Source organism: Octopus sinensis, linkage group LG1, assembly GCF_006345805.1.
Source record: "Octopus sinensis linkage group LG1, ASM634580v1, whole genome shotgun sequence".
Classification (NCBI taxonomy): domain Eukaryota; kingdom Metazoa; phylum Mollusca; class Cephalopoda; order Octopoda; family Octopodidae; genus Octopus; species Octopus sinensis.
In genome coordinates, this window is record NC_042997.1 from 11,236,005 (window position 1) to 11,251,232 (window position 15,228).

Below are 15,228 nucleotides of genomic sequence, written 5' to 3' on the forward strand. Positions count from 1 at the left end.
CTGGTGTGTTTACGTCCCCGTTACTTAGCAGTTCGGCAAAAGAGACCGATAGGATAAGTACTAGGCTTACAAAGAATAAGCCCTGGGGTCGATTTGCTCGACTAAAAATGCGGTGCTCCAGCATGGCCGCAGTCAAATGACTGAAACAAGTAAAAGAGAGAAAGAGAAATATTTACTAGTTACAAGTTTCCTGAGCCTCAAACATTTTTCAAGGCGACTGGTATAAAGTTCAAATTCTTAATATGCATAGAAGTTATGTCTACCTTGATAACTTCAGCCAAGCTTGGCTAAATTACTATAATTTATATCATCATTCCTGCTATGAGTGAGAGTCTATCTTTTTTTGTTGCTGGAAGGGTTTCTTTATGTTTATTCTCATGTCTGTACTTAAGCACAGGCTAATGCCTGTTAATCTCAAAAACTGCATCCTTCAAAACTTCAATGCTTCCTGAGATTCGCCAACACTACACCTGATTTTCTCCCCTCCATACACAAGCAAGCATGTATCTGACTCATACACTGCTCACTTTCCAGACATTTGTACATTACTGCATATTCTTTATACACACTTTTGACAAGTTGTGGTGCACCTGAGCATTGTATACAATAATTTCAATATTATTATTATCCGTGTCCGTTGCCAGCCTCGCCTGGCCCCCGTGCCGGTGACACGTAAAAGCACCATCCGTTCGTGGCCGTTTGCCAGCTCTGTCTGGCACCTGTGCGGGTGGCATGTAAAAAGCACCCACTACACTCACGGAGTGGTTGGCGTTAGGAAGGGCATCCAGCCGTAGAAACACTGCCAGATCTGACTGGGCCTGATGAAGCCTTCCAGCTTCACAGACCCCAGTTGAACCGTCCAACCCATGCTAGCATGGAAAACGGACGCTAAATGATGATGATGATGATGATGATTATTATTATTATTTTAAAAGAACTATTGCACAGCTAGACAGAGGAAAGCATCTTTCTGGTTTGTTAATGTAAGGCTGCCATTCTCAACAGAGAGATAAATTTTATCTACTGATACATCCTCTTCAGCAAAATACATGTTCTTGTCTTCATATTTGATACCCATGTTTCACTACCAAACATTATCACACACCTTACACATACTTCCTATTCTCTGCCTTTTATCCAGAGAAAGAAATACTTTGTTGACAACAGAGGAAATATCTTCTGACTTTCTTATTGTAGCAACTACACTTTAATGAGCAAATACAGGACCTTCTATATGGTTGTTCAACATGTTAGAATTACAGTCAAATATTCCTCAAATTACATCTTACTGTATCATCAGATAAGTGATTGTCACAGCTGGAATAATTTTGATCAAAAGTTTTCTCAATAACAGCTAATTTAGTGACCTGCAAATATCAATAAAACTTTCCATGAGGCAGGTAAACATTGACAGATTTGCTTTTAACTTCTTAAAAAAAGTATCCCCACCCTTTCTCTGTTAGAGTTGGTTATTCCCAAGACAAGATTACTTGAAGTTTGTTGTTGCTACTCTTAGAACAACTTTGAATGGTTTTAATAAGCCATCTTAAGTTTCACAATGTTCATCACACAACAGAATAATAGTAAGACGCGGGAGGGGGAAAGTCAGAATAATTTTTCAGATTGAGAAATACCTAAGTAATTATTTTTTTTTTTCAAAGCAGAGAGAGAAAGAGAGACAGACAGAGAAGAGAAAGAGAGAGACAGACGGATAATGCTCGTCCACACACTTCATATAAAAAGTGTATTTGTTCTTTGTATGTATGCATCAAACTTGAGAGCACAAGCCGACTACAGAGTAACTACTCGACCTGTTAGCATCCAAATACCCATCAAATCTACCTTTACTCTATGAACTAAGGAGGGATACGTTAGATAAAAAAAGTCTAGAATACGTTATCTGAATATAAAATACGATAGTCATAAATGGAATGCTTTTATTATAGGTCTGTTTGGTCACAGCTTACTTGCTGTTAAACAGCTTAGGACCTAAGCCTTAGGTGGTAGAGCCACTGCGTGAAGCCGCCACTCACAGTAGCATGTCTGCTTGAAATATCAACTAAATCTTGCTTAAGTGTGGTAAGTAGCTTGCTTACCAACCACATGGTTCCGGGTTCAGTCCCACTGCATGGCACCTTGGGCAAGTGTCTTCTACTATAGCCTCGGGCCGACCAAAGCCTTGTGAGTGGATTTGGTAGACGGAAACTGAAATAAGCCTGTCGTATATATGTATATGTATATATATGTGTGTGTGTGTCTGTGTTTGTCCCCTCAACATTGCTTGACAACTGATGCTGGTGTGTTTACGTCTCTGTAACTTAGCGGTTTGGCAAAAGGGACCGATAGAATAAGTACTAGACTTACAAAGAATAAGTCGTGGGATCGATTTGCTCGAAAAAAAAGGTGGTGCTCCAGCATGGCCACAGTCAAATGACTGAAACAAGTAAAAGAGTAAAGAGTAGGTCACATTCACCCACCCTTAAAAAATTGGAAGGACATCCTAAATAATGTGCACAATTATTCACGATACATAATTCCTAAAATCAAAATGGTGTGGCCAATGACTGGAAATCTTTTGATCATACGCTCGCTCGATCAGAATTATCCTAGGGCTAAACAACAACTTCGCTAGCAGAAGCTAAGAGCTAAGTTTTCATAGTTGACTGTATTTCACTGAACACCGTTCACCACTTCACTTCCGTTATTTACGGTCCTATGCGACAAGTTAAGGTATCTCGACCCAACCCTTTATTGAGGGCAGGTCTTGCTTCTAAGTTTGTGATGAATCGTATTAAGACACAACTTATTTCTTATATAAATATTTCAATCCACTCTAAGTATTTATAAAAAATATATATATATAACAACAAATTTGCTCAAGGAGCTTTATAGTTGGCAAAAGTTTGAAAATATAAATCATTATTTCACTCAGATCGACATTATATTCACACGGCTGGGAAAAAAAAAAGGTATAAATGTTTTTTTGCTTGCACGTTTCATTAATATTAATGAACTGATTATCGATCTGTATCAGATATTGATACACTGTCTATGATATATAACAGATATTTGATGTGATCGATCGGTACACGAAAATTATTTGACGATGTCTATGAAACTTTTCTCTTGTTTTGTTTTGCTTTTTCGAATACATTATTGCTGCTTAGCTCCATGTTACCTCTGATCAAGCAGACTTGTTATAATTGTAGACGTTCCAGCCACGACATCTCGTCTTTTTTTATGAATCAAGCATTGTTTTGTCAAATCCGATTTGTCTTTCCTAATTTCAGATCGAAAACGGTGTGTTTTGAGTGAAAGTTGGTTGCCCGTTCTAGCTGATCGAACGACAGCGTAAATGCTCATTTGTATAATATAATGTAGCCTTCTGTTCAAAAGGAAAGCGCTGAGTACACAAAACATACAGAGGGATTCCTGGCAGGTTAATAGAGACCTAGGATATTAAAATTACAATTTGGGTATATACTTATTCCGCCACCCGGTTTAACATCACAAACTGATCTGAATATAAACTTCTTTCCTGCCAGTCACAGAACCCCTGGGATTGTTTGTAGCCATTGTCCTTCCACTTATAAGCCATTTGAGACAGAGAAAGGGTGTGTGGCTTAATAGGGCACAGGAATAATAACATTAGAGGCTCGCTCCTAGACGATTTTCTTATTCTACCTGGTTCACGTCTACGCATGATTATTGTTCCACCTGTACAACATTTTTTTTTTCTTTTTCATCCAATTTTTCTTATTCAGCCGTAAACTTCAAAAAATATATGCAAACACATAAACACGAGCGTCATTAAATTTTCTAGTGCTTCAAATATGTTACTGTAATCTTGATTTTTTTTTGTGTATAAGAAAATGTAATTTTACAAAATATATATTCAAAAGATAGAATATTGTTTCATTAGTTGTGAACGGTACTTCAGATTCTCTTTGAGTTAAAGTAAGGTTTTCGTGTTTCGTCGCCTAAGCAACAATACGATGGACTCGTTAAACGATACTATGCTTGTTGAACATATATTCTATACTTAAAAACCATTACTTAATATATATATATATATATATATATATAATATATATATATATATATATATATATATATATATATATAAATATATATATATTTCAGGAATTACTATTTAATAAGGTTTGTGTTTGAATTCTGGAATCTGGTTTCTCTTTGTTCTTTCTAGTTTAGGGGCTTTGACTTGGATTTCTTTTTCATATAAAGTTAATGGGGGTGATTTACTTGCTATTTCTAACAGATTAAGCAAAGATTGTAGAAGCAACCTCATTGATTTGTTTCGTGTTTTGAAATTAGTATTGTTGTGAAAGTACAGTGGGGAAATTTTTTATCACCTAAACATCTCGACTTAACTATGGACAGGTGTACAAATTTTACATAAAATACAAATACATTTCTTTCTACGACAACATGAAACAATGTAAGTCAACAGATTAAAAATATCATCATCACACGTCCGTTTGACCTTGCTTGCATGGGTTGGACGAGTTTTACAGTAGCTCACACGACCTACTGTGATCCTTTGTTATCTGTCACACACAGTAATGAAGATAATAACCAATCCATATAACCAATCCTTGTTTTATTTATATATATATATATATTTCCATCATTTTCTATATATAGGAGAAAAAATTTTTTTTAATTCAATGAAAGTGGAGAATACATACATAGAGTAATCAATTTATTACCATAGTCCAGTCAAATTAATAAGTTCATTCATATTGCCTATGCTGCATTTCGGCTGATTGCTGTAGGCAATATGAAAGAACTTATTAATTTGACTGGACTATGGTAATATTGATTACTCTATGTATGTATTCTCCATTTTCATAGAATTTTTTAAAGTTTGTCTTCCTGTGGTGTTATGGGCTGTGATGAGCTATGTGGTGTTGGTGGAGAGGATTGCAGATGAGGCAAACGGAAGTGAAGACTGCAGGGGCTGGTGGAAGAGCTATGGGTGCATGCGTAGGCAAAAAGCACATGCGGGCAGTTCGATAAAAGACAGCAGCATGTAAGGACGTGTTTTTTCTTGACAGTGATTGCTCATCCCACCTAGGTAACCCAAGAATTTAAAAAGCGTCTGTTGTCCTTGGCAGGATGAGCGATCACTGTCGAGAAAAAACACGTCCTTGCACGTCGCTGCCTCATCGAACTGCCTGCACATTCTTTTTGTCCATGCATGCACCCGTGGCTCTTCCACCAGCCCCTGCTGTCTTCACTTCCATTAACCTCATCTGCAATCCTCTCCACAAACACTACACCTCCTATATCGAAAATGATGGAAATTTGGCTTGATGCATCTTTTCAAGTACAGCAAATCGCCACAACTCTCAGTCCATTGTCATTTACCTCAGTGTGGCCTAACAGCTGAAGATCCTTTCTCACCACTTCATTCCACATCTTCCTGTGTCTACCTCTTTGACAGGTTCCCTCCACAATTAGAGCTTGGCACTTGTTTATGCAGCTGTCCTCATCCATATGCATCACATAACCAAACTAGTGCAGCCTTCTCTCTTGCTCACTACATCTGATGCTTCTTATACCAAGTTATACTCTTAAGTCACTTACACTCTGTCACATGTACAACTATATCATCCACCCAGCAGAACATGCTAGCTCCATTTTTTTCAAGCCTTAGCAAATCCTCTGTGACCATAACCAATGTTTCACTGCCATGTAGCATAGCTGTATGTACACAGGCATCCTACAATCTGCCTTTCACTCTAAGGGAGAGGCTCTTAGCTACCAACAAAACTAGAAGCTCTCTGAACTCCGCCCAGCCCATTCTTATCCTAGCAACTATACTTTCAGAACTCTTTCCTCAACTGCTAACTTGGTCCCCAAGGTAACAGAAGCTATCTACTACTTCTAATGATCTACCCAAGCATTTGAGGGAGCCCTGTTGTCTGTGTGTTTTTAGTGCTTATTGTACCTGTACTTTTGCCACATACTAAGACTATATTCTCTGTTAACCTTTCTTTGATAGTACCACACCTCTTATGCACTGGGTACAATGCATGGAGTTTTTACCAACACCCCTTCTTATATAACAAGCAGGGCCATCTCTCAGAAGGGTCTTGTGGTTTGTCTGTTTTTCTAGTTACTAGGACTTTAATTTTTGCTAAATTAACTGTAAGGCCCTTAGATTCCAGACCTTGTTTCCACACCTGAAATTTCTTCTTTTGGTCAGGTCCTAGATTCAGCTATAAGAACAAAGTCATCAGCATAGAAGAGCTCCCAGAGACAACCAGTCTTGAATTCTTCAGTTAAGGCCTGGAGGAAGCTAATCCTTTACTCTATTACTATTCTGAGTTTCTAATGTTATCATGTTCTTCAAGGATAGCAATGGCTTAGCTTTGAAAATAAATGAATAAAATATGTCATGTCATGCCATATTATGTGTGTGTGTGTGAATATCATATTTACATTATATTATATTTCTTTGTTGCCAACAGAAGTAATATCTCCTTAAACTTTTTGTATCCTGTTCTTGATCTGACTGCAATACTTTCAGAGTATTCTCTTCTACAGCTTTCTAGTCATCTAACCAACAGAAGCTATCAACTACTTGTATAAAGCCTTCAAATTGCTGCAAAGAATATGCCTTTGCTGTCTGTTAAAAGGCCCCTTACCCTTGTAATAACTAACAGTTATATTACTACACCAGTCACTGGGTGTTACACCTTCCTGAATGACCTAGTTAACTATGTGGGTGGCTAGCCTATATCCTACTTTACTGGATATTTCAAACATCTCAACTGTGGTTCTGGATGGACCAGAGGCTTTCCCTGGTTTTTCATGTTTTTAATTACCTTATCTACCATATCCACTAGGATAGCCGGTCCCCTTTGTAGGGTTCACATGAGGGAGACTCCCTTTATCCCATTCATTCTCTACATTCAACAGACCCACATAGTAAATTTTCCATCCGTCTTTCTTGTTCGCATCACTAAGTGCAAGCAGACCATTATCCATCCGTACGCACTTCCTTCCTACAATATCTCAATTCTCACTGTGACACTCCCTAGCAATCCAGAAAACTTCAAGCCTCAGGTCTTCATGCTGTAGGACATCGGCAAGCTTCTTTTCTGTGTCTACTCTAGCTAAATAAACCTAACATTTAACCTCCCTTTTAGCCTTCTGATATGATTCTTTGCTACCACCCCTCTTTTCCATCATCATCATCATCGTTTAGCATCCGCTTTCCATGCTAGCATGGGTTGGACGGTTCAACTGGGGTCTGGGAAACCAGAAGGCTGCACAAGGCCCAGTTTGATCTGGCAATGTTTCTACGGCTGGATGCCCTTCCTAACGCCAACCACTCCATGAGTGTAGTGGGTGCTTTTTACGTGCCACCGGCACAGGTGCCAGATGAGTCTGGCAAACGGCCACGATCAGATGCTGCTTTTTACGTACCACTGGCACGGGGGCCAGGCGAGGCTGGCAAACGGCCACAATCGGATGGTGCTTTTTATGCGCCACCGCCACGGGGGCCAGGCGAGGCTGGCAATGGCCACGATCAGATGCTGCTTTTTACGTACCACTGGCACGGGGGCCAGGCGAGGCTGGCAATGGCCACGAACGGATGGTGCTTTTTACGTGCCACCGGCACGGGGGCCAGGCAGGGCTGGCAACGGCCACGAATGGATGGCCGTTGCCAGCCTCGCCTGGCCCCCGTGCCGGTGGCACGTAAAAAGCACCATATATATATATAAAACAATATGTATATAGGGCAGTCAAGAGCACCTATTAAATTATTCTTTTTCTAATTGATTCAAAAAAGCATATAAAAACTAGACAGAAATAAATTAACTTTAAATGAAGGTTTGTTCAAGTCTAGATTGGAGCCAGTTGTTTTGTCATGAGAAACAGTAATTTAGGCCCTTAAGAAAAGGGTCAGGTTGACTATAAATGACCATTCTGTCTTAATGGTCAGATTTTGACCATTCTGTCTTAATGGTCAGATTTTAAGGAATTAAGTTCTAAACAGACTTAAGAATAAAATTAAGCATTTAGAGATAATAAAGGGACAGTTGTGAAGAAAGGGTCAGTCTTCACAACTGTCCCTTTATTATCTCTAAATGCTTAAATTTTATTCTTGAGTCTGTTTAGAACTTAATTCCTTAAAATCTGACCATTAAGACAGAATGGTCATTTATAGTCAACCTGACCCTTTTCTTTTGTCTGCTTCTTTATTTACGTATTTTGTCTACACTATATCTATGGGTTTAGTAAACTGTTGAAAATACAAACACACACATTTTATATACAAGTATCTCCCATATTACAGGAAGTGATGCATTCCTGTAAAACTTGTAATATGAAATCCTGTAAAACAATTTCATCTCATAATGTGATAATGTGTTCTGGTGGATTTTTTTGAAAAATCAACAACACTCTCACTTTTTTTGCATGAATATAACAAATGTCGATTGCATCGCCTTACTAGCACTTGTGCTGGTGGCACATGAAGCATTCGAGCGAGGTCGTCGCCAGTGCCGCTGGACTGGCTCCTGTGCAGGTGGCACATAAAAAGCACCATTTGGGCATGGCTGTTGCCAGTTCCACCAAACTGGCCCTCATCCTGGTGGCACGTAAAAGCACCCACTACACTCTCGGAGTGGTTGGCGTTAGGAAGAGCAGATTGGAGTCTGGTTCGCTAGACCTCAGTCAGATCATCCAACCCATGCTAGCATGGAAAGCGGATATTAAATGATGATGATGATGATGTCTAAAAAATACTCAGCACAATATGTATTCATAAAAACATTTGGAAGAGTATATTAAGGGATAAATAAGAATTATAATAATAGGGTACATTCTTAACACAGAAGATATTGGCTACTGTGTGAAGGATAATGGGAGAATGAGGGACACTATCATCTGTCTTATAAGTTCATCAATATTTGCCTGACGGGTTAAGAGTTTATGCAAAATTGTTTGGTGTTTATGGTGTTTATCTTTGCACTGCTCAATATAAGAACTGAACTCATTGTAAACTCCTCTTATAATTGTTATGTTGCATTCACAGTTAGTCTTTTTCTAAAAAAAACTTGACATGCAGACCTTCCTCTATAAATGCCAACTCTTTGAGTCAATTCAAATAGAATTGGTGGAATTTCTGTATTTTCAGCTTGCTCTTGTTCTCACTGCTTCAATTCCTCATTAGATAAATGTTCGTCATGGAACTCTTAATAATTTAATAATCACAACATTCTCTGTGGAGTCCAGTTTGCTGGACATTGTTGTAGAGATGAAAAGGAGGTAATTTCTACTCTTCTCCTCTCGAAGCCATCTGCTTGCTATACCAAAGGGCGCACACTCTCCTACCCTGATATAATCTCCGGGGATACAGGCATCCAGCAACAGGACCTTCGTAATGCTATGATGGACCGTGAAGTCTGGCGTAACATAGTAAATTCCATTGTCTCGACCACAGTTGAACAGTGATGATGACTTCTTCAAACCCTACATTATTTGCAAGGGTCACAAATATGTTTCTGAATTTGATGTAGACATCCTGCTTATGGGAAACTTGTAAAGTTACAGTTACAGTCTGACCATGTATTTTGCTAATCACCATTCAGAGTTGAGGTTTCCACTTCATCCCATAACTCAGTAATGTTACGCACAGCATCCATTATGGGGAAACATCTTCCAAGAGTCTCTAACTAGGTTTATCCTCCTTGTTAATGTTTTCATAAGTTGTGGCACGTAAAAGCACCATCCGTTCGTGGCTGTTGCCAGCCTTGCCTGGCCCCCGTGCCAGTGGCACGTAAAAAGCACCATCTGATTGTGGCCGTTGCCAGCCTCGCCTGGCCCCTGTGCCGCTGGCACATAAAAAGCACCATCCGTCCATGGCTGTTTGCCAGCTCCGTCTGGCACCTGTGCGGGTGGCACGTAAAAAGCACCCACTACACTCACGGAGTGGTTGGCGTTAGGAAGGGCATCCAGCCGTAGAAACACTGCCAGATCAAACTGGGCCTGATGCAGCCTTCTGGCTTCACAGACCCCAGTTGAACCGTCCAACCCATGCTAGCATGGAAAGCGGATGCTAAATGATGATGATGATGTTTGAAAGTTCTTCTGGGATAATATTGAAGTTAACTATCCATTTGCTGCAGCAAAGAAGTTGTACACTTGGGGCTATATTCTGTTCTCACATTATTAGAAAACTTAATTAAGTTTACTAGGGGGTTCTTGGTTGCATTGTTTTAAAAAAGCAATGTTTTGCTGGAAATATGTCTGGCACTGTACCTTTCTACAGTAGGACAAAATCTATTCTTCAAAAAAGGCTCTTAGTCATCCATACCTTCTTATTTGAATACCAAATCAAAAGCAAATTAAATCTTGCAGGAGTGGCTGTGTGGTAAGTAGCTTGCTAACCAACCACATGGTTCCGGGTTCACTCCACTGCGTGGCATCTTGGGCAAGTGTCTTCTACTATAGCCTCGGGCCGACCAATGCCTTGTGAGTGGATTTGGTAGACGGAAACTGAAAGAAGCCTGTCGTATATATATATATATATATATATGTATGTGTATATGTTTGTGTGTCTGTGTTTGTCCCCCTAGCATTGCTTGACAACCGATGCTGGTGTGTTTACGTCCCCGTCACTTAGCGGTTCGGCAAAAAGAGACCGATAGAATAAGTACTGGGCTTACAAAGAATAAGTCCCGGGGTCAATTTGCTCGACTAAAGGCGGTGCTCCAGCATGACCGCAGTCAAATGACTGAAACAAGTAAAAAAAATTTTTTAATAAAAAAAAACCTTGAAAACCCTTGGATTTTTGAGAGCGATACATGAGTAGGGGCTTTAATTTTGCACCAGTGGCATTTCCTCCCAGCAGATGTGTCAGACAATTTTTGGAAGCTTTAAATCCTGGTGTTGACTTTTCTATTCAAGGAACAAAAATTCTAGCAGGCATGAGCTTCTAGAAAAGTGCAATGTCATCAATATTGTATACTTGCTCTGGTGCATAGCTCCCTCCAGCAATCATTTTTTACAACTCTTTTACTTGTTTCAGTCATTTGACTGCAGCCATGCTGGAGCACCGCCTTTAATCGAGTAACTCGACCCCGGGACTTATCCATTTTTTGTAAGCCCAGTACTTATTCTATCGGTCTCTTTTTGCCGAACGCTAAGTAACGGGGACATAAACACACCAGCATCGGTCGTCAAGCAATGCTAGAGGGACAAACAGAGACACACAAACACACACACGCATATATATATATATATATATATATAATATATATACGACGGGCTTCTTTCAGTTTCCGTCTACCAAATCACTCACAAGGCTTTGGTCGGCCCGAGGCTATAGTAGAAGACACTTGCCCAAGATGCCACGCAGTGGGACTGAACCCGGAACCATGTGGTTGGTAAACAAGCTACTTACCACACAGCCACTCCTGCGCCTATAATCCTGCTCAGGATAATTACATAGGCACAGTTGTGGTGGCATCTTATTTGTTTATTACCCACAAGGGGCTAAACATAGAGGGGACAAAGGGATTAAGTTGATTATATCGACCCCAGTACGTAACTGGTACTTAATTTATCGACCCAGAAAGGATGAAAGGCAAAGTCGACCTCAGCGGAATTTGAACTCAGAACGTAAAGACAGATGAAATACCTCTAAGCATTTTGTCTGGCGTGCTAACATCTCTGCCAGCTTGCCACCTTGTGTGGCGTCTTGGGCAAGTGTCTTCTGCTATAGCCTCAGGCCAACCAAAGCTTTGTGGGTGGAACTGGTAGAAGGAAACTGAAAGAAGCCCACCATGTGTGTGTGTGTGTGTATGTCTTTACCACCACTGCTTGACAACCAGTGTTGGTATATTTATACCCCTGTAACTTAGCAGTTCAACAAAAGATACTGATAGAATAAGTACCCATCTTTAAAAAAAGAAAATAACTACTGGTGTCAATTTGGTCTATTAAAATCCTTTTAGACAGTGCCCCAGCATGACCACAGTCTAATTAATGAGATAATTGGCAGCAGTCTTTGTTTCAGCACAGGTAGCTCTATCAGTCATTTTTATGTTATGTTTATTCAAACACTTCTTAAGCCTTTCAAACCAGATTTTACTAATCAGACAAGCTTTTCCATTTGAAGTTTCACTTTCCTTTTTCTGCAAATCATCATAACCCGCCCCCTTTTTTTTTTATTGCACAACGCATCAAGTATGATCCTTGATTTATATTCCCAAGGGCCATTCCATTGTAAGCATCACATGACATTAGATCTAAGGCAAAGTAGGATCCAAGCATTTAAGAGAGTAACTTCTTGTACACTTAATTTTCTCTTTATTGCCTTGTACTGCTCTCACTGTAGACGTTGCAAGCTTTAATGTTTTGGCGAAGTTGTTGATTCCTACCTCACCACCCTTACCCACCTGCATCAGGCTTTTTTAAAAATCAAATTTATCATCAAGTGTAATTCTTTTACAGTTCCTTTTCAAACTACTGCCTTCAGTTCCATTTGTTGGCCTCTCTCCAGATATGTTGAATTGTTGGCAAATCCAACAGCTATGGCGATCATCATCTGACACAAGATCACCTCTCCTTGCAAATGATTTTCGTCTTGGTGTCCCTGCCAAAACAAGTGCCACTTAAAAAGTATCCAGTCCACAGGAAGGGCATCCAGCTGTAAAAACCTTGCCAAAACTGACCTTGTCTGTGCTTGTACCACATAAAAAGCACTAAGTCCACTCTGCTGAGTGGTTGATGTTAGGCAGGGCATCCAGCTGTAAAAATCCTGCCAAAACAATTACAGAAGTCTGGTGCAGGCTCCTGCCTGGCCAGCTCCTGCCTGGCCAGCTCCTGGCAAACCATCCCACCCATGCCAGCATTGAAGGCGGGTGTTAAACAATGATGATAATAATGATGACAAATATGTAGTAAAAAATCATGGCTTTGGGAAAGAATTGTTTTTGTGAAAACAAAAAACAATTGTTACTTCATTGCTATGGATGTACCAGGGTTTTCTGAAAATTCTCCCAGGGCTGTTTAATTGAAAATTCTATTTTACAAACCTTTTTTATGGCTTAAATAACCACCTGCCTATAATAAGTGCCCATGGGCGGTAATATAGGTATAAAAAAAAAAAAACCATATTTATTTTATACAATTCCATTGAACTTCTATCGTTTTAGTTATCAGATATATAGACATAAAGAAACTGAAACAGTCTGAAGAAGTAGCATATTAAAATATATTCTGGAGTTAACAATGGATCTATTAGGAAATATTGAAAATTAAACTGTTGATAACATGAATAGAAGCCTCATATGAACAAATAATGTCCTTGGACATTTATAGTAGAATAATAACTGAATAGTTTCAAGTTAAATGTCACGAATATCTTCATTTGTTGCTTGACCATAATTCACATCAGAGCTAATTTCACTTACTTGTATCTCATCTCCTTCTTCAATTTTTTCATTTTGTGCATCGGGCACATTTACTTCAAGGCCAGACAAAACATCTTGTAAGCGTGAGTTTAACCCTTTAGTGTTCGCATTATTCTGCCAAAATGAATGCTTTTTTATCCACTTTGCTTTGAAATAATCATGCATTATCTTGTAGTTATGAGATTTTGATGAGGTAGCTGTTAATTTTTAAAACGATATTGTAGGGTTGGTGTGAGAGATCAGATCTGGCCAGTTTGAACATAAAACAGGCAGAATACTTTTGGCCGGATATGGCCAGTTTAAATGCTAAAGGGTTAAGAGGCTATGTTCTACAGTCTGTCCATGAGGAGCAATTCCACTCTTTATAGTTTCTTTATTTAAAGTGGCCACAGCTTGTTGTTGCCAGCTGATTATTCAAAAGTCGGTAGTTCTAATTTTAGTGGCTGCATTCATCATATTGTTCTTGTTAATTACATTGTTGTTACTAAGCATTTGAGTTCAAATGTCAGTGAGGTCAACTTTGCCTTTCATCCTTTTGTTGTTGATAAAATAAGTATCAGTTGGGCCCTGAGGTTAATTTAATCGACTTATTCTCTCCCCAGAAATTGCTGGCCTTGTGCCTAAACTTGAAATCAATTACATTGTGGTTGCTTAGTCTCAAGTCAATCTACATTGAGCTAGGATCAATCACATTTCATTCAACATTTAAAATAGACCACAGGACCAACCCATGCCAGCATGGAAAATGGACATTAAAGATGATGATGATGATGATGATGATGTATTTTATTATTTTGTGTGATTGTTATTTTATATTTTTGATGGGATTGCTCCAGCTTGGTTTGGTAATGCCAGTGGTTGTAGTGGTTTTGATGTTAATGTTGGTTGCGCTGGTGTTGATGAGAGATAAACATAGTGGCGAAGCTTGATTTATACATGTGTGTATATGTTTGTTACTTCTTTACTGCCCACAGAGGGGACAAACAGGGACAGACAAAGGGATTAAGTCGATTTGATTGACCCCAGTACGCAACTGGTATTTAATTTATCGACCCCGAAAGGATGAAAGGCAGAGTTGACCTCGAACTCAGAACGTAAAGACAGATGAAATACCGCTAAGCATTTCGCCCGGCGTGCTAACGTTTCTGCCAGCTAGCCGCCTGTGTGTATATGTTTGTGTGTGTGTGTTTATCTTTTATCTCTTACTTGTTACAGTTATTGAACTGTGGCCATGCTGAGGCACTACTTTGAGGAGTTTTTAATCAAATGAATCAACCCCAGTACCTGAGTTCAAATGTCTGGTACTTATTCTATCAGTCTCTTTTGCCAATCTACTAAGTTAAAGGAATATAAACAAACTAACACTGGTGGTGGTGGTGGTGGGAACTTACTCAAACACAAATACACACACTCACACACACACACACACAGATGTGTATGTGTCTTTTTTGCTTGTATTCATTAGGCATCTTTCGGTTTCTGTCTGCCAGATCCACACACAAAGCTTTGGTTGGCCCAAGGTTGTAGTCTACTAAGCTCTTCCCCAAGGTGGCTTCCAGTGGGACTGAACCCAGAACCATGTGGCTAGGAGGCAAACTCCTTACCACACATCCACTGGTTGGTGTTACAAAGGGCAACCAGCTGTAAAAATCCTGCCAAAACAGTCACAGAAGTCCAGTGCAGGCTTCGGCCTTGCCAGCTCTTGTAGTACCATCCCACCCATGCTAGCGTGGAACACAGACATTAAATGATGATACATATATATTTTTAA

The 15,228-nt window shown here is 39.5% G+C and overlaps 1 protein-coding gene across 3 annotated transcripts in view; it reads left to right on the forward strand.

Moving 5' to 3' along the window:
• Nucleotides 1-2,696: 2,696 nt before the first annotated feature.
• LOC115211222 (zinc finger protein 236-like) overlaps nucleotides 2,697-15,228 on the forward strand; it is a 29,775-nt gene continuing 17,243 nt past the window's right edge. For 2 of the 3 annotated variants that reach the window (XR_005001909.1, XM_029780100.2), the window contains exon 1: nucleotides 2,697-2,969. The gene's annotated coding sequence lies outside the window, so the exon portion shown is untranslated. Of the gene's footprint in view, nucleotides 2,970-3,357; nucleotides 3,477-15,228 lie in introns of those variants that run through there. The other variant, XM_036509018.1, reaches the window with a different exon arrangement.